Genomic DNA, 18,960 nt, shown 5'->3' with positions numbered 1-18,960 from the left:
TGGAGGCTGAAGTGGTATGTGAGTACCATCCACAACCCCTATGATGTGTGGGAAGCCAGCTATTTGGTAAAAACTGGCCTTGGCCACACTAAGGGAACCCATATCCAATGGCATGTTAATAAAATGATGGAGGTGCTTTAAAAGGGCCTCCATCACTGCCCTCAGGATCCTTGAAAAGGAGGATTGGGAGATTCCTGCAACTATTCCCACCGTGATTTGAAAGGATCCTGAGGCACAGAAATGTAACACCGCCATAAATTGCGTAAGTGGTGGTATTGCTGTAGGACTGTCAATTTGCCGCTCCAGATCACTCTCTATTAATGAGAGAGTGTCTATGATGATTTGGGGCGGAAGACGGTATCGCCTTAACACCTCATCATCGGGCATTCCAAAAAGGGTGACACGTGTTCTATATATCTGGGGCCTTGCACACCTACGATGCCTATGCCTGGGACGAGATTGAGGTTGGTCGGCTTCCGGTAGCATGGCCACAATAATACGACCAACATCAACCTGAAATGGTAAGAATTGAAGTTAAGGTATGTTGCCCCAAAAAAAGACTGAAAAATACTTATCTTTACGATACAATCCAAAGATGCTTACATGCCGGGGTATTGTCATGATTTCCAAAACCTACATTTCAACAGACCATAAAAAGGACAGATTTTGGGGTGACCATTTTGTAAGCTTGATTTTTGAAAAGGAACAAAAATAAAGGGGGTAAACACACATTTCTACAAAGAGCAAACCGACATTGCGACGACTTCCACAATTTGGCCCCAAAAAAACAACCCAGACTGTGAACGCAAAATAGTTCACATTTTAACAAGAGAAATCAAGCCTACAAAAGTGCGCAAAATAGTTCGCATTTTAACAAGAGAAATCAAGCCTACAAAAGTGCGCAAAATAGTTCGCATTTTAACAAGAGAAATCAAGCCTACAAAAGTGCGCTAAATAGTTCACAGTTTTCACATCCCCAAAAACCCAGAAGAAATCAGTAATGTCCCCAAAAGATGCGAAAAACAAGTCATGTACATTTAACAAACAAGTTAAAATCCAAACTTACCAATACACGATATAGAAGTCACAGAACAAAAAGGTCGTTGGGGCACAGCCAAAATAAACCTACAAAAGAAAAAAATATATTTTTGGACCAAAACCAAACAAAAAGGAGAGCCATATTTTACAAAAGGATGACGGGAAGAAACTTACCCAAAAAATACACCACAACTAAAAGAACCACACCAAAAAATGCGAACGGAAGGTTAAGCCAAACAAAAACGCCTCTAACAAATTCCAAAACACCTCCAAATACAAATCCCGCCAACAATCCACTCCGACAAACGTAACCTCCAACAACCAACACCCGCCACCTCGACTCGAGTCGCCAAAAGCCATAAATAGTGTTTCTTTTCCCGCTCAAATTAAGGACGGATCATAGGAACGCACAATCAATGAAAAATGGCTATAGACCAGCCAAACAATGGCCAAGAGGCGGCTGATAAGTATTTCTCACATTTCAAATCAAGGCTTATTTAGAAGCAGAATATAGTGAAAGATTGACATCTAACTTAACAATAATTTAATGTAAATAGGTGTTGAGGATGACATGAAGAGGCTGCTGGGCCCAATATTCCGGCCAAAGCTGGCAAAAAGAAAAGGCAGCCACAATTCACAAGAAAGGAGATGGAGGTTTTGGTTCAGAAGTGTGTGGACATCCTGCCACAGGCAGACAGGAATATGGGTGTAAGCCAGAAGTGGAGAATGTGGGAGGAGATAGCCAGTGCTGTCAATAGGGTGGGTGATTATGTCCGTCTAGCCCTGGATGTCAAACGCCGGTAAGTAAAAACTTGACCAACACAAATAAAAAGGGTCAAATAATGCAGGAATAATGCCTACTTTTTTACCCACATATGGCAAGACTTCAAATATCGCCTGAAGCAAAAAATGGCTGACAGGGCTAGGCATGCAAGGGGGACAGGTGGGGGTCCCACCCCTGTGTTATTGGAGTTTAATGATTTGGAAGAGCTGACACAGGGGTGTGTGCAGGATGTGGAGGTGTTTGGCGTGTCCTACATGAATACGGACATGCCAGACTTTGCGGCTCCTCATGTTGTCCCAGGTAAATGTTGTGATGTAACCAACTCTGAAATGTTATTGTGACAATATCTAGATTGTAATGTTCCTCTTTTCTCTTTATTCTCACAGAGACACAGGCGGATGAGTCTGCTCCAGAGGGGAGCCTTGGCCGCAGAATTTCTGCTGGCTCTGCAGGAGAGGAACCAGTACATCCGGCTGAGGACCCTGCAGAAGCCAGTCCTGGGCAATCCCCCTCGCAGGCAGTGGCACTCCTCACAGAACTCAATTTTAAATCGGATTCCCATACGGAGATTCTGCAGAGGATGGACGCCAGTCTGCTACGGGTGGCTGAGGCCCTGGAGCAAAATGCTGTGGCCAACGTTACCATTGGTCAGGCCCTGGCTGAAAATACCAGGGCCAACATCCGAATTGCCAATGCCCTGGAGCAGCTCGTTCGCCAGCACATGGTGGAGCCGACCTCCCTTCCTGCCGGAACATCTGGATCCTCCACCTCTGGCACAACAACAGCCATTCCTCCAAATGTGCCTAGCCCTGTGCCTAGTCCAGAGGCCACAACATCTGCCTCTGGACAGGCCAGCCAGAGGACATCCCGGACCCGGTCTGGCGCCCACCCTACCCCAGCCAAACGGGGAAAGAAACGATGACAGCACTGGCTACTTTTTCCACAATCCTTCTGTGCTTGTCCCATGTTCCTTAAGGGCCAAAACTTCCCTCTCCTTTCTTGTGAATTGTTTTTTTTTTTGGTTTTTTTTTGGTCCAAAATTGTTTTTTTTTAAAAGACAAATGTACAAAATATTAGTGGGTAACAATGACCCCAAACTTTTAAGGCAAAATGCACATGATTTGTTCAAAAATGTGTTGAAAAAATAAAAAATGTTCGCAACTGTATTGTGACATTATTTGAAAAATGGTTTATAGTTAATCCTGTACCACAAGGCAAAAACAAAATCTTAGCTTTAAAAAAAAAAAGGGTTAAAAAAAAATGTTTCTTTAAGGAACACTTTGTTAAAAAAAAAATAAATCTCCAGCCCAATGCAAAAGGTTACAATACACACAAACATGATGACAATATTGTTACAATATCACAAAACACTAACAAAATTGTAAAAAACATTCCTACAAAAAAACGCTAATTGATTGTGTAATCCTGATATTTGTGCTATCCCAAAGAAAAAAAAAACACATTACAAGCTGGTTTGCAATCCAAAGTTGATTGTTTTTCTGAGAAGCCGTGATAAATCGATGAAACATCGGGGAGGCCCGGACCAGAGGACAAGGCCATCGCCATTGTGGTCGAGTAATCCAGACCCCAAGCTGTGCAAGCAGTTTGAACGGAAAGAGGATCAGCCAGTGACGTATGACTTGGTACGAACACATTGGACGTTCGCATGAGCTAATTTATGTACACCCAAAAAACGCCTCGCCACGCCTGCATTTTCCCATCTCCACCCCCGTCAACGCCCAAAAACGGCCTGTTCTGTCAATCACATTTGACATGTCACTTCCTGCTCACAATTTGCCGAACGAGTGAAAAAAAGCTCGCAAACTGCCGTACGCACATGCGCAGTTACACCGACGCATGCTCGGTTTCTCAACATCGGAACGCAATGAGCATACTGCTGCTAACGAGCGGCTCTGAATGAGGGCCATAGTCAGAATCAAGCACTTAATTCCCTCAGAAGATCTGCCTAAAGTCTTACATGCATTTATATAATCACGCCTAGACTACTGCAATGCCCTCTACCTTGGTCTCCCAGCAAAAAAATTGCACCATTTGCAGATGGTAGAAAATGCAGCTGCAAGGCTATTAACCAGCCAGCCTTGTTCCAGCCACATAACACCAATTCTCTACTCCTTTCACTGGTTGCCTGTAAGAAGGCAAATTGTTTTCAAGATTGGCTTACTGACTTTCAAAACCCTACATGACCAGGGCCCAAGGTACTTGAAGCAGCTTCTGATCCCTTACTGTCCCACTCAATTATTGCAATCCATTGATGAAGGACTATTAACAGTATCTAGAATCTTCCAGAATTCATTTGGGGTCGAGCTTTCAGTTTTGTGGCTCCGACTCTATGGAATTCACTTCCCAGCACATTTCGAGAAGCTCCCACTCTAGAATCCTTCAAAAATAAACTCAAGACTCCCCTATTCACCCAAGCATTTCACTAATGTCCCTTGTTAAGTTTGTTTTGTATTTTGTGCTGTAAAGGCAAATGTAGAGTCCTATTAGGAGAAAAGTGCTATATAAATAACATTATTAATTATTATTATTATTCCCTTTGAGAAAATGTCCTACAGTACCATCCCTATTTTCTTTGTTTCCCCATATCAAACTTTATCAGTTTGACAACAATTAGGATTTCAATAGCACTTGTGGGACCATATTGTTTAAAACTGAGAAAGGAATACTAGACCATCATTTGATTTTGAACTCTTATCACAACATTTTATGACTTTGACAGTGACAACCATTTACAGGAGGACACTTGTGGAAAAGTTTTCAACAGGGTCCTATCGCCTAAATGACTCATTTACTTATGATTTCACACTACTGCATATTCCTTTATATTGTGGTGAGAGTTAAATAAGAGAGCGTTTAAAGTGTCATGTAGATTCCCTGAAGTCAGATTAGACTGCATTCAAGTTAATATATTATTATATAGTTAACATAAGTCAATTATCACCAATTAATATTTTCTCTCTGTAGCTCCTTAAGCATTCTGTATCTGATAATAATAATAATAATAATAATAATAATAATAATAATAATAATAATAATAATAATAATAATAATAATGCACTGATATCTATCTATCAAGAGAAAAAGGTAAAAACCTGCCTGTGCATAAGCCTGTTAAATGTTAATATTACAAGGGTTTCTAGGCAATTCAGTTTGAAAGTCCCAAGCTAATGTATGTGCACATACCTATGATGTTAACATCTAATTGGTGTTTTGCTATACAGAGGTAGTTGGAATACATATTTCACTCTAGCACAGTTTCAAGATGTCGGACAAGATATATGTGCTAAATGTAGGTCATTCCATTACTTACAATAAGGATAATTTATTTATAAAATATATTCTTTGAAATAATGTATCCAACATGAAATATAAATAGATGTTTTCCCCGATGAATCTTTCAGAAAAAGTAACATTAACTCCCATGTTTTCAATTAACATCTGATATGGCATATTTTAGTTATTCTTGCTAATATATGTCCAGGAAACCATAAATCAAATATAACATCTATATTCCATTTCCAATACAATTGTATACATGAGCAAAGCAAACCATAGCAAAGTTTAACACTCTCATCTTATGCTAACCCATGAAATATAAAGTTGTTTCAGCATTTGGAGTGGAGTCATGGCATTTACCCACTAATCCAATAGACTAGGGGGTACCATATCTGCCTGCAAATAAATTGGCATTTAAAAAAATTATAAAAACAAATAAAAAGTTTTATTAAAGCCACGCTAATGCCAGGTAAGTACTTGGGGTGGTTGGGGGCAGCTCCAGAAATGGCCCCCATTTCTGGAAAGTAGGCCAGCTACACCCACCCCCCACCCACAAACTGCTGCAGCCTCACAATCAGGCTGCAAATTTGGGGAACTGCAAGAGATTTTGCAGTAGAAGACCGGCGCACGTGCAGTACAGCTGCAGCAAATGCGCCGATCTTCTAACATCAATGTACGCAAACCATCAGGTTTGCATCCATCTCTGAATGAGAACAATAAACCAACCTTCATGAGTTATCTAATTAGGTTAAAATTCTAAATAAAGCACTGTACAGATAATGATAACTGTTAGAAGGAGCGCTATACAGGAAAGAATATTGTTTATTTATTGCATAACGTAATATCACATAAGCATTAAAATCAAATGCACATAACAATAAAAATTAAATACAAGAAATTAGTAAAAAATAAAGAAAAAAGAAAAATTAATCAGTAGCAACCATCCATGATGTTAATCATATAAAGTAAGTTTTTAGGGGTCACCCCTGTAGTGAATATCCCAATGTATAGAACACTTATGGACATGCAAAATTGTAAGGAGTTTTAATTAATGTTCAGTCCAATCTCCCCAGGATTTTCCTCAGGTATAGAGTTTCTCCAGAGGATTGATAGAAAAAAGTTCCAGCTTAAAAGGATAACTGTCACATTGAATGCATAAATGTCCTGGGACAGATTGTGCTTTTAGTGTCTTTATCAAAGAGTCAATATATTTATCTGACATTCACAATGACTGCCCATTCCAACCAAGATGACACTATTGGTGAACAGGATATTCCGTGTGGATGTTGTTATGATTATTCACACTGCAGTAACTTACCACCAATGTCTACACTGCTTAAGGGATATTCATTCCATAAAAATAGGCTGTATACGCACTACTTTCTCTTCCCACAGTTGGAAATACGCAGGGGATCCAATATTTCATCCCACCTGTAGAAGCTGCTTTATCGGCTCACTGTTTACAGTCCCACTTCTTTGTCAGAAAGGCTCTTATGCATTTCTCCACCCACTTTCGGGGAAAATGCCGGCATATGCTAAAAAGTATCATAAAAATCCAATAAAGATAAAAACAGATAAACTAATAAAAAATATTGCAGAACCAATGATTCTGTTGCAAATGCTCTTCTTAGTCTCAGAGGACATTAAGTTAAGAACACATAGGGCTCAATTTAATTCAACGCGAATTGAATAGCAATGGGAAGGAGCTTCAATTCAGTGTGCTGTTATGTTCGATAATGGGCATTTTCGCACCATAAACATGGTGTTTAGTCGTGCGAACCAGCATTCTTCGACTAAACTGACCAGCGTGATGCTATTTCTGCTGCACTAAGGGCAGAAAACAGTATTGCGCCAGGAGTTATGTCTGATTTCTGCTCGCATCTCAGGAGGGATGCAAGAAGAAATCCGTCGGGCTTAACAGCCCGCTGTATTGACTAGCTCTGGGAGCTCCTTCCCGGCACTATTCAATTTGTGTTGAATTGAATCCAGCCCATAATGTTAATTGCAGTTTGGGAGTCTGTGCTGTCTGTCTCAAATTTATCTTGTTTTCCAAAGCAGTGGATATATTATTTTTTCACAACTGGCTATAACGGAAATATTTGAATAGACAGTCACTGGCATTCATATAAAATTATGGGCCTGATTCAGAGCCACTCGTTAGATGCGATCGCTCGCACAATGTGTATGCAAATTGCATAGGCAGTGCTACCACACAGCAATGTATTAGCACGCCCAGTATTTCTTAGAAAGCAATCACATAGTGTATGCAGACACCCACCAGCCTGTTTTAAGACTCCCACTTGTGCACATCATGTCCAGGAAGTGTATGCAACCATCAGTACATCGGATGCTATCGCAGCGCTTGAGGTTGACTATACCCTACCGTAAGCACTGCGAGCACTTCAGTGTAATAACAAGCCAGGTGACGTGTACTATGATGCTGTATTTTAATTATGCACACCTCTAAAACACCACGCCTGCGTTTGCACCTCCACTCCCCCATTTTTAATGGCCAGCCCCTGTTACCACCTACAAACGGCTTCTCCTGTCACTCACTCTGCTGGACTGTCTATGCGCAGTGAGCGAGTGCATTGTGAACTTTCGCTAAGGTATGCACATAAGTACTGCGATGCATGCGCACAATGCATACACACTGCAAACCATCGATAGCAGTGAGAGTATGCATCTTAGTGAGCGGGTCTGAATCAGGCCCTATATGTTTTGGATCTAGCACTGTATTGTTTTTCTAGTGTTTAGTGTATATTAAAAATGTAGAAAGTAAATGACATGTGCTCTGATGCAGTTTGCTAAGGCTGATGAGAAATGGAAAATATTGAGGCCGATTCATAGTTGGGAGCAAAGCAAAAAAACTTAGTAACTTTGCACCTGGACAAACCATGTTGCATTGGAAGAGCTGCAAATACATTTATTGTTTTTGCATGCAGGATAAATATCGACTGCTTTTGATTGTAGTACACTAATACTGGATATCTTTAGTTTTACACTGCAATTTAAATTTGAGCTACTGTAGGACACACTACTCCCAAATCTCTGAATATTTTAAATCTGTCTCACCCTCAGTACAGCATGGGTTTTCCAAGGTGTAAAGTTACTCCTTTTTAATGCTTTGCTCCATACTTTCCTACTCTTCTGGTAGTAGATTAGACTCACCATTTTTCAGTTAGTCCCCCGCAGAAGTACTAAGTACTAAGAAGTACTAAGAACTACTTCATAGTAAAGTGGACGGGATGGGACGATTATACAGGCAATTTGCGGTTCCATACGGAGGAGCAGAACTAAAATAATGCAAATTGGGTCATTTAGCAATGTTTTGCCAAGACGGGGACGGGGCCTAATAACGTCTAGAGTCTAGGCTTGCCCCCCAAAGCTCTCAGCAAAATCTCCTCTCCAGGCTTCTCTAATTTTCATACTGTATTTCTCAACATTAATTTACATAGTGCTAGCATATTCCATTTTACAATTGGGAACACAGTATTCAAACAAAACTGATTAGTGATAAACAGACAGAAGAGTACGAGGGCCCAGCTCACAGTCTAACAATCTATAGGGAAATAGGAATTTTATAAATAAGGTTAAGTGCTTAATATACTCAGTATCACATACGGTTGAGGTTACCAAAAGGTAAAAAAGGGCAGACTAGATGGGCCAAGTGGTTCTTATCTGCCATCAATTTCTATGTTTCTATATAGAAAGTGCTTAGTTTGCTGTATGATCCTTCTAAACTATTGCTTATTTTTTATTATGCACACAGTCTGCAATATGTTTGTATATACTGCATAGTACATATTCTCTTCATGGCCATAACAAGGTGTGTCCTGCTAATGCTGCCACCCAGGGTGTAAGGGCATAAGGGGTGGCATGGTTGTACCCTGATGGCATCCCGTTTTCAGCTTGCAAAGTATTTAAGTTATGGGCAGAGTTTATACAGCTTCTTCTCCTTTTGGATGTCAGCTTAATAAGTAGTCACTGTGTCACTGCTGTTTTCTGGTTTATACTGTGTTTTTCCTGTTGCTTTCACATTCTTTCCTTCTTTTTCCCCTTTTGTTCCCTCTTGCCTTTTCTTTTCTGTCCTCCATTGTTTCAAATCCTCCTTCCAGGTCCCTCCAGTTCCCCTTCTTTTTGGTGCCCCCCCTCCCATCCACCTTGCCAAAATACTCCAACCACAACACACTTTCTGAAATTTTCCACTCTTTCCTATATCTCTACTCTAGATCACCGTGGATGCAACCAGTGTCACTACCCCTGGTGCTCCTGTTTCCAAGCCATATGCAGGGAACCTTTGTCAGATCTGGATCCTGCAGCATATCTGGCCTACTATTTTTGTCTGCTTCTGCAGCAATCAAGGCAATTAACACCACAGAGCCCACAAGGCACGGCGTCTCTGTCCCCATTGTCCCAGGCTTCCCCTTTGGTCTTTATGTCATCTGATCCTAGTGCCACCCACTGGCAGGTGGGGTCATCTGGCATCGTAGCTGGGGCCTGATTTCAGTCTGCTGGCCCAAGTTAATGTGGCTGGACCGATGGCCATTTTTGGCCTGGTGGCTGTTTTGTCTGACACTCACCTTTACGGCTTGGCTACCTTTTCCTCTACCCATCCTATTCTGCCTGTACTATCCTATTCAATGGAGGCCATTTTCTCACCTACTTGTTTCTCTTCCCAGGGGAATGTCATTAGGGGTGTGAAGATGCTTGCTTCTGGGGTGCTTTAACCTATTGCTGTTGTTGTTTCTTCTTCTACTGCACTTCAGGGTTATGCTGGGGCATGCACCCTCTTTTTTCCACTTGCCTTTACACCACAATGCACATACAAAAGAGGGAAGGCCACCCAGCGCTGATCTGAAAAAGATCGTCAGCAAGTCAAATTATATCATAAATAGTTCCTTTGTGCAAAAATATCAAACATAATCTTCAGGGGGTCCAATCAATCGATTCTAATGTACTTGAATGAATAAATGCTCACCTCAAAATGGTGAGATGAGTACACATAAAGGAATCTTTAGAGGATCCTCTATGTTTTTTTTCCAATGTGATCACTTGTCTCACTGTGATCGACTCTCCCAAAGACCTCAAACATAAATCATAAAGAATGACCTCCCATCATGTAAGACAGTAAGGGTATTTATTTACAACAGAACAAAACACTGAACATGCAAATAAGGCAGATGAATAAACCAAACAAAGACCCCCTTAGGGGTTCCTGCATACCAAAGTAGGCTTAGAGGTAGGCACTGTAAAGAACATAGGTAGATATGTTAATCCGGATACATCTCCTCCCAGATCAATCCAGAATACTCCCCTCTTAGGTCCAACCAGGTAGCAGTAAAGTCTCCCACACCACCAACGCATTTCAGACTGTTCCTTCCTCAAGGTGTATGGGAGAAATGAGAACTGAAGCTCATTTTATACATGAACCCTTATCAAGTGACTCTCATTAGTGAAAACACCTGTGGTCTCAAATTCATATATAACATAATAAATATATTATTATTAATAATCTAAAACATCCACTTGCTATACATCGATATATAATGAAAATACTACAACCAACAATAAATAATTAAAAACAATCAAAATACATTTCCATTCCCCAACCAGTGAAAACAAAAGTACAGTGCAAAGTCCTAAAGCCAATATATACAAGTCCATAGAAATCCCATAGCTGTATCAATCCATTCCCCTTCTTGGTAGTGGAACGCAATATCCCAATGATATGGCTGTGATGCAATTTCCAAGTTCTGGAATCCGAAAACGGAAGTCGTCACCAACATGGGTGGTGGTCCGTAAACTTGTCCATCATAATGCGCAGACTCAGTTCCCCACCATAATCTAAATGGTATTTCCGGACGGTGGAACGCACATCAGGAAGTCCTTGCAAGAGACACGGACGGGTATCTTAACAGTGCGGATACCAGCTGGTCACACCCTCGGACACATCATTATGCACAGCATCTTAGATTACCGAATGGAATTGTGGGGATGGTAGTTCTTCCGAGAAATGCCCATAGAATCACAGGAATAAAAATACCTCATAATAAAGTGAGAAAAATACAATTAGAAAACAACATAGAGACATATCCTACAAACTGTATCAATAAAAATATAAAAAACACTTATTCATAAAATCCATAAAGAGATCCCTCAGGGTTTAGAGTGCACAGATCATAAATGGTCCTCATCCCTTATCGCTTATGAAAACTTATAGAAACCACTTAGTCTCAAAATCGATGTTGAGACCCCTTGGGGTTAAAGTGCATAAATCATAAATTGTCCTCATCTCTAACCTAGCCAAATCCCCTTCTTGATCCTTTGTTCTCCATTTGGAGGGGGATAGTTTAATGCCACAAAAAGAAATGAGAAATCTAAGATCGCATGAATGTTTTTCCTTAAATTGGAGAGGAACACTGTGAGTCTCTACACCCTTATGGATGTTTCTACAATGTTCTGAGAGTCTCTCCTTTAACATACGGGTTGTTCTATCCACATATTGGCTCCCACAACAACATTCCAGTAAATAAACACAATTCTTATAATAATATAATGTAATAAAATCTTTAATAATGTAGGTTTTCCCAGTTTGATTCGATCTATATTGAGTGATTTTATCTATGGAACTCTTACATGCTTTACACATCGCGCATGTCCCACAACAATGAAACCCCTCTGTTTTAATCATTATTCTAGGACCTGGATCAGATGTCATACTGCGTACCAAGGAGCTTTTTAAATTATCAGCTCATCGATAAATAAAAGTAGGCTTATTCTCTATAAATTTCCTTAACGTGGAATCTCTATATAAAATCTGCCAATGTTTTAAAATAATATTCTCAACTTGACGGAATTGGTTATTATATTTGGTGATAAAAGGTATGCATTCCTTATTATGCTCTTTATGCCCTCCATCCTTTTTATTCAGAAGGTCGTTCCTATTGGAATTCCTAATCTTTATATGTGCTCCTTCAACTTCGCTAGCATCGTAACCCTTTGACACAAAATGCTTTTTCAAAATTTCTGATTGTGTCTCATATTCTGTAATCTCAGTACTGTTTCTATGAATTTGTTGGAACTGTCCCGCAGGGATACTTTTCAACCAATTAAAATGGTGATTACTTGTGTAATCGATTTAAGAATTTCAACCAGTGGGTTTAATATAATTCTGTGTAAGTAGGCATCTATCTTTTATGTATAAAGTCATATCTAAAAAATTAACCTGACTCTTGCTAATATCAAAGGTTTAAACAATATTACGGGTATTAGAGTTGAGAAATTAACAAAATTTATCCAAGGATGGTCTATTTCCCCTCCAAATAAACAAAAATATCATCTATATAACGTGTCCAGGGCACTAGACTGGCCCCAAAGGAATGGTCCTCAAAAACAGAGGACTCCCAATGGGCCATAAACAAATTGGCATAACTCGGGGCCAGTCTAGTGCCCATCACTGTCCCAGACACCTGAAACTTGCCGTTACCTGCTTCTTTCCTTCTGCAGAACTCTTAGAGTTCTGGCTTCCTTCCTCCCTTTTTCTGTGCCCTCACTCCCTGACTTTTAATTTCTGTATTGGTCCCCCAGGTCCCCCAAAGTTTCCAGGCTCCAGCAGTATAGCCCTGTTTCTGCCCCCTGCACCACCAGTGGTACTGCCACACCCTCTTTAGTTGTCCAGCCAACAACCGGCTCTTTGGCCCCTCCCTGCCCCTGCCTATGTCAACAGTGCATGTTCCTCCACCCCCTCCTTCTGTTGTTTTCTTTTTACCTGTGCTTAATGTCTCTGCCATCCTTTCAGACATCCTTTTTGTCTTGGTGGGCAATAGGATTTACTGCCAAACTGTTATTGTTTTGTTTCCGATAATCTGGAAATTTGGGTTCCAAAGTTGGCTAAAAATATTGTTTTCTTGTGTGATAATTTAGGAGTTGTTCATGCTGCTAGTAATCAGCAGCCATCTCCTCCTCCTCATTTTTTACAGGTTTTGAAACATTTGGTTCTAAGTTTTCTGGAAGCAAACAATCATTATCAGGTTAGCATGTGCCAGGGGTTAACAAATAAAATAGAGGTGGCTTTGTCTCATTTTATCTCTTATGTTTTTGGCACTGGTTCCTGCAGCTACTGTAGTTGGGTTACCCTGTCCTTTTTATGTCTGGCAGATTATCATATAGACATACGGGCATGACGATTGTTGGCTCCGGCAAATTTTCGCATTTATAATGCAACCTGGCATGATTGGGAAGCAGACGTTGTCAGAGGTAATTTGAAGGGTAAGTCAGTACAGCAGTGTTTGTTGGTGTTTGTTTGGGAACATTATCAGAGGAGTCACTCTAAAGCTGGTTGTAATGAAAACCTGGTAATGTATGGGAGCAAATGACAGTCCATCATATGGTTTTAAGCACTGAAAAAAGGACAAAAAAAATGTTCAAATTGGTTAAATTTGTGTGTTTTAATCAATTTGTCTGAACAACCATTTTTGGCTATTTTCCAGTGTTTGTGAGCAAATGGACGATTGTCATTTGCTCCCATACATTACCAGGATTTCATTCCAACCAACCAGATTGGACAGATATCTGACAGAAAATTGTATAGTGAATGGCCAGCTTAAGGCTTCCATGTCTGCAGTAGTGGTGGGGAGTCCTTTTTTTGTAAAATTTTTAACTTGACGGATCCCACTAAAACTTTTGTCTTCTTGAAGACTCTTAAGGGCTGGGCAAAGGAAATCACAGCCAGCGCTTATTCTTGCAAGACAGTAGATTTACAGTTGTTGTGGGCATTACATGGGACAGTTTGGCTTCATATGCTTTTGAGGTACATTTATTTAGTTTGGCTTTACCATTGCTTTTTAGGTGCCTTTTGGGCTATATAGTTGGTTGCTTCCAGAAAAGCATCTGTTTCTACTGGGTTGCTGTTGTGTAATGTTTTGGTTATTGAATATTTGGTTATTTCTAAATTGCAAAGACCTATGACTGATCAGATGGGTAGGGAATGTTGGTTGATGCCCACTGCACATGCTGACAGGTCAGTGTGCCCAGTTAAACTCTCCACTGCCTATTTATGTTTGCATCTGGCTGTATTGTCAACCCGATGGGGTGCACCTAAATTTGGGTTAGGGATTTTTCATTAAATGTTTTTTGCCTTTCCTGGATTAACCTGTTGTCTTATTGAGTGATGGGCCTGGGTCCAGTGGACGCTTAATGTGGTGGGAAGGTGCTACATCTTGGGGTACTGAGTACTTCTTTGTAGAAGCGTTCAGACTGTGCGCAATTATGGGGAAGTGAGTCTTCTACAACACAAGTGCATCAATAGGGATCATTTTAGCCATTCCCCATTTTGTGTCTGGTTTAGATGCTAGACTTTAAATTTATAGTGCCTTCTTTGCCACCTTTAGTTAATAATTACAGTACCAGTCAATAAAAGCTGTGACCTTTTCACCAAAGCTGTGGTGGTCATGTCTTTATTTCAGTTATAAGATTACGTTTAAGGGTAATTATTGGGAGTTAATTAGCAATAAATGAATGAACCTCTTAACAAGCAATATCCCGGCAGTGACTTCTTCTGTGACTTAAACAGAAAAAACTACAGTTGATGTATAATACCCTAAATTACCAATGACATTGTGAAAACCCCTATTGGTTGGCATAATATAGACATATTATTTGCAAAGAAACTATATAGGACATTGGACATAAATATATGCATGCATGGTAATCATAACAGTGCTGTTCAGTTTTGCAGTGGAACTTGTGTAATGAATGAACATAAAGTATTTTCATTGTGCATTAAAGGCTGGTAACAGACCACAACATGGAGGAATTCTGCCAGTTTGTGTCTAATTAATAAAAATGTACATCCGCCAAACACATGACTGGCACGATATTCAAGCCACAACTCCGCCGCAAGCCAATTAGCAGGGAGAATAATGAGCCATGGATGGCGCAAACAAGTGAAAAGAAGATGGAATAGGGAAACAATCAGGAGTTGGTCAAAGTAGTAGGAGAAGGTCTCTGAGTCACTCAGCAAGTACATTTTGTGACTGATTGATCAGTAATATAGCAGTCACTTTTTTAGGAAGCTATAGTCAGGAGAAGACCATTAAAAGAGAGAGGAAAAAAATAGCATTAGAGAGAAGTAAGAAACAACAAGAGCTTAAGTGAGAGGATTATTGGATGACAGGTGAAGTGGGAATAGTAGATACTGACAGCAGAAAAAAACAAGACAATTGATGTACAGAGAATCAATAGATAAATAGTTTGAAAGAGTAAAAATTAAGATACCAAGAACAAAAGAGGAATTAATGAGAAATATAGAGATAGAACAGAAAAAAGAAAGATTAAAAAAGTAAATTAAAACTAAATACATGAGCAATAAATGAGAGATGAAATAAAGACAATATATAGAAATGGAAAGACAAAAGGAAAGTGACCAGGGTAGAGAAACAGGTCTATTCAGAGCGGGAAAATGTTATGAAAGAATATTAATATAGAGGTAGAGGAGATTTAGACAGTAAAGAAATTGAGAGTACTGTAACTCTAGTAGCAGAAGAGCTATAAGTCAGAGAAGCTGGATCCGAAAAGTCACAGGCAGAGTAGCATAGAGAGGGAAATTACCAGCGATAGAATTAGCGATCTAAAAAGCAAAGTAAATAACAAAATATGAATTTCAGGTGTGAGAGGAGAATACAGTAGGAAGACATGGAAGCAGATCCAATTAGCCATCAGGACTACAGGAAGGACTTCAGCTGAGACCTGGCAAGTCCAACAATCACGTAAAAGTTGCCCAAACTACAGTAAACTCTCAGGGACCAGCAGGAAAGAGACAGATTTATCTAACAATTTGTGGCATTAACAGCAACAGAATAGTCATAACACTTACTAAATTACTTAGTTTTATGGTCATGATAATTGTATAGTATCTATTGAGTGAAGGTAATTATGCAAAATTAACAAACAATACATGTTTTGTATGATTGAGATGAATTTGTATATAGTAATATTTAGTATTTAAGAGGTAATTCTGATAAGTATGATACAGTATTTTTTCTAGTATGAAAATATTTTATAGTGACTTTCTTTGATATGACTAATAGAATTGTTTAGATGGAGATACTGTTTAGAAGGAGATACAGTAGCAATTACAGCAAGCTAACCATATCAAGAACATAATAGCAAGAATTATATATTTTTCCTGATCATTTTGCACTATCAAGAATCATCCATGTATACACACTTACTAATTTTTCTCCCTTGCTCTAGCCCAGTGGTTCTCAAACTCGGTCCTCAGGAACCCATACAGTTCACATTTTCCAGGTCACCTAGGGAGTGCACAGGGTATATTCATTACTCACTGACACATTTTAAAATACCCACAGATGGAGCTAATTATTTCACTTGTGATTCAGTGAGGAGACCTGAAAAACATGCACTGTTTGGGGTCCAGAGGACCGAGTTGAGAACTTGTGCTCTAGCCTATTAAAGTCATACTTGAAAGAGTGTGGTTGGGTTCTTGCTTTTCTCTGACTCAGGGTTGTTGATAATCTCTTGAGATAGAAGCAGAGCAGTCACTGTTGCCAACAACCAGACCAGGGCCAGCTGTAGGGGGAGCAGCACACTGTGCCAGTATCTGTCATTGCCCTTTACCCACTGCGCACAGCTGAAATGGGGGCAAGGCTTAATTTCTATACATCACGGCTTCTAGGTGACGTTATTTGGGGCGTGCCTTCCGTTTTACATTATGCTGGGGGTGAGCCCCGCACTCCGTCAGTAGCTGAGCTGCCCCAGTTGTCTCCCTGCACTGAATGGACACCATGAGCATGTGTGCTGCATACATTCAGCTTCACCGGCCCCGCTGCTCTCTGCATAGCAAAGTAGAGCTGTGGTGGTGCGTGTCCCCAACCTCCCAACTGACCATGGGACACTTCGGCCCGCAGGTGAAACAGCGGGACAGTGACCAAAAACGGGACTGTCCGGCTGAAATCATGATGTATGGGAGGACTGCACCATCTATGGGGTGGCACCCCTGTTTGACCACACTGGTCGAACACTGGTCGAACACCCCAAGAGCCGGCCCTGAGCCACACACATAACCACATAAGGGACTACCATACATTCTTTGCCTTGTAATGAACAGTTTCCCTAGTTCTAACTAGAGATGTGCGATTCAGTTTTCCTGAAAAGATAGCATACTCAAACTTATGGGTTCCGAGTTGAATTGAGTTCTGGCTCGGATCACTTTTGGGGTTCAGAGTAGAACATAGTCCCGGCTCTGGTCTGCTGTAAGTTCAGAACTCAGATTTAAAAAACAAATCTTTGGTTTTGGATTGCATGTAAACAGGTCCATGTTACATGATTTTAGCTGTTTTTATAAAGAAATCCAAATCCAAAACCGAATCGAAACCAAAACACTTGAGAGTGGTTTTGCCAAAACCATAACATTTAAGGGTGGTTTTGCCAAAACCATAGCCAAAACACGGAAATTAACACACATCTCTTGTTCTAACACAGATCTGCACAATATATTCACCCTGATCAAGGTTAAAGCTAACACTACTTATCTACATATAACACCCACCATTGTTTAGTATTGATAATTTACAGTAAATCTTCACTCTAAGGGCTCTATTTACTACAATTCGCATATTGATTGCAGATTGTAGTGTGATATTATCGACTGAATTTGCATTGCGAATTCAGGCAATATCACAGGGATTTACTACAAATCCCTTGTAGGGACAGAGCTTGCGATAAAGCTCTTTCCCCACAAATCCCCTCCGCACACTAGTCACGGTATTTTCACAAAAAATTCCGTGACAAAGTGCCCGCGCATGCACCGACTGGCCGCCGCTGCTACCCCCTGGTGCTAAGCTCCACCCCCCGGCACTAAGCCCCGCCCCCACAATTGCAGACCCCCGGCAACCCCCCCTCTCCCTTAATTATACTTACCTGCATGATCCAGGCCAGGCATGATCCAGTCCTCCGGTGATGTCCTCCATGCCACAGATCAGTAGATCTCCCATACTGCACTGGGACCCGATCACCTGATGACCGGGCCACAGTGCACTATGGGAGACCAGCTGACCTGATCACTGGTCCCTGGAGTCAGGTAAGTAAAACATTTTTTTGACAATTTTTTTTTCTTTTTTGTTATGGTAATCAGCTTGCGATCTGTTTAGACCACACAGCTGATTACTGGGACCGACTCCCGGCTCTGCTCTCCTCCTTAGAGTGGAGTAGGAGTCCATAACCGGGGGAGACCCTGGATAACGCCATTAACACAGGGCTTTCCCCGATATTTTTTTACAATTTATTTTTAGTAACTTTGGTCGGATCCCATTTCCCATTACAGTTATGGGAAATGCGATCTGATTACTAAAAATAAGTGATACTTAGGGGTTGGAGTAGAATTTTACGAATTCTACTCCAATTGGCCTGTAATAACTATAGGTGATACTAAAATAATGTGAAGAGGGTGTGAAAACACCCTTTTTCACTTTATTTTAGTAAAAATAATGTTAATAAATAGAGCCCAAAGACATGTAGAGGCTGATTCTGATACGCAAACAAAGCAAAAAAAAAGTAGCTTTCACCAGGTCAAAACCATGTTGCACTGCAGGTGGAGCAGACGTAAAATGTACAGAGGGATTGATATTTGGAAGGGTTGTGTTCAAACTCAAATCTAAATTCCAATGTAAAGATAAAGCTGTCCAAAAGCTGCAAGGGTTTATCTGAGTGGAAAAAATTTAATTTGCGCCCCTTGTATTGCAACATGGTTTGTCCAGGTGCACAGTTACTTGCTTTCTTTGCTCCCAGTAGCAAGTCAAAATAAGCCCCTTAACTGTTTC

At 40.4% G+C, this 18,960-nt stretch overlaps 1 pseudogene; it reads right to left on the bottom strand.

Moving 5' to 3' along the window:
- Window positions 1–18,135, bottom strand: part of LOC148481881 (uncharacterized) — a 68,589-nt pseudogene extending 50,454 nt beyond the window's left edge.
- Between the last annotated feature and the right edge of the window lie 825 nt (window positions 18,136–18,960).

Source organism: Taudactylus pleione, unplaced genomic scaffold (genome assembly GCF_031769625.1).
Source record: "Taudactylus pleione unplaced genomic scaffold, aTauple2 ptg000556l, whole genome shotgun sequence".
NCBI classification, from domain to species: domain Eukaryota; kingdom Metazoa; phylum Chordata; class Amphibia; order Anura; family Myobatrachidae; genus Taudactylus; species Taudactylus pleione.
The sequence above is the reverse complement of the archived record's forward strand: the minus strand, read 5'-3'. Positions and strand labels throughout refer to the sequence as shown.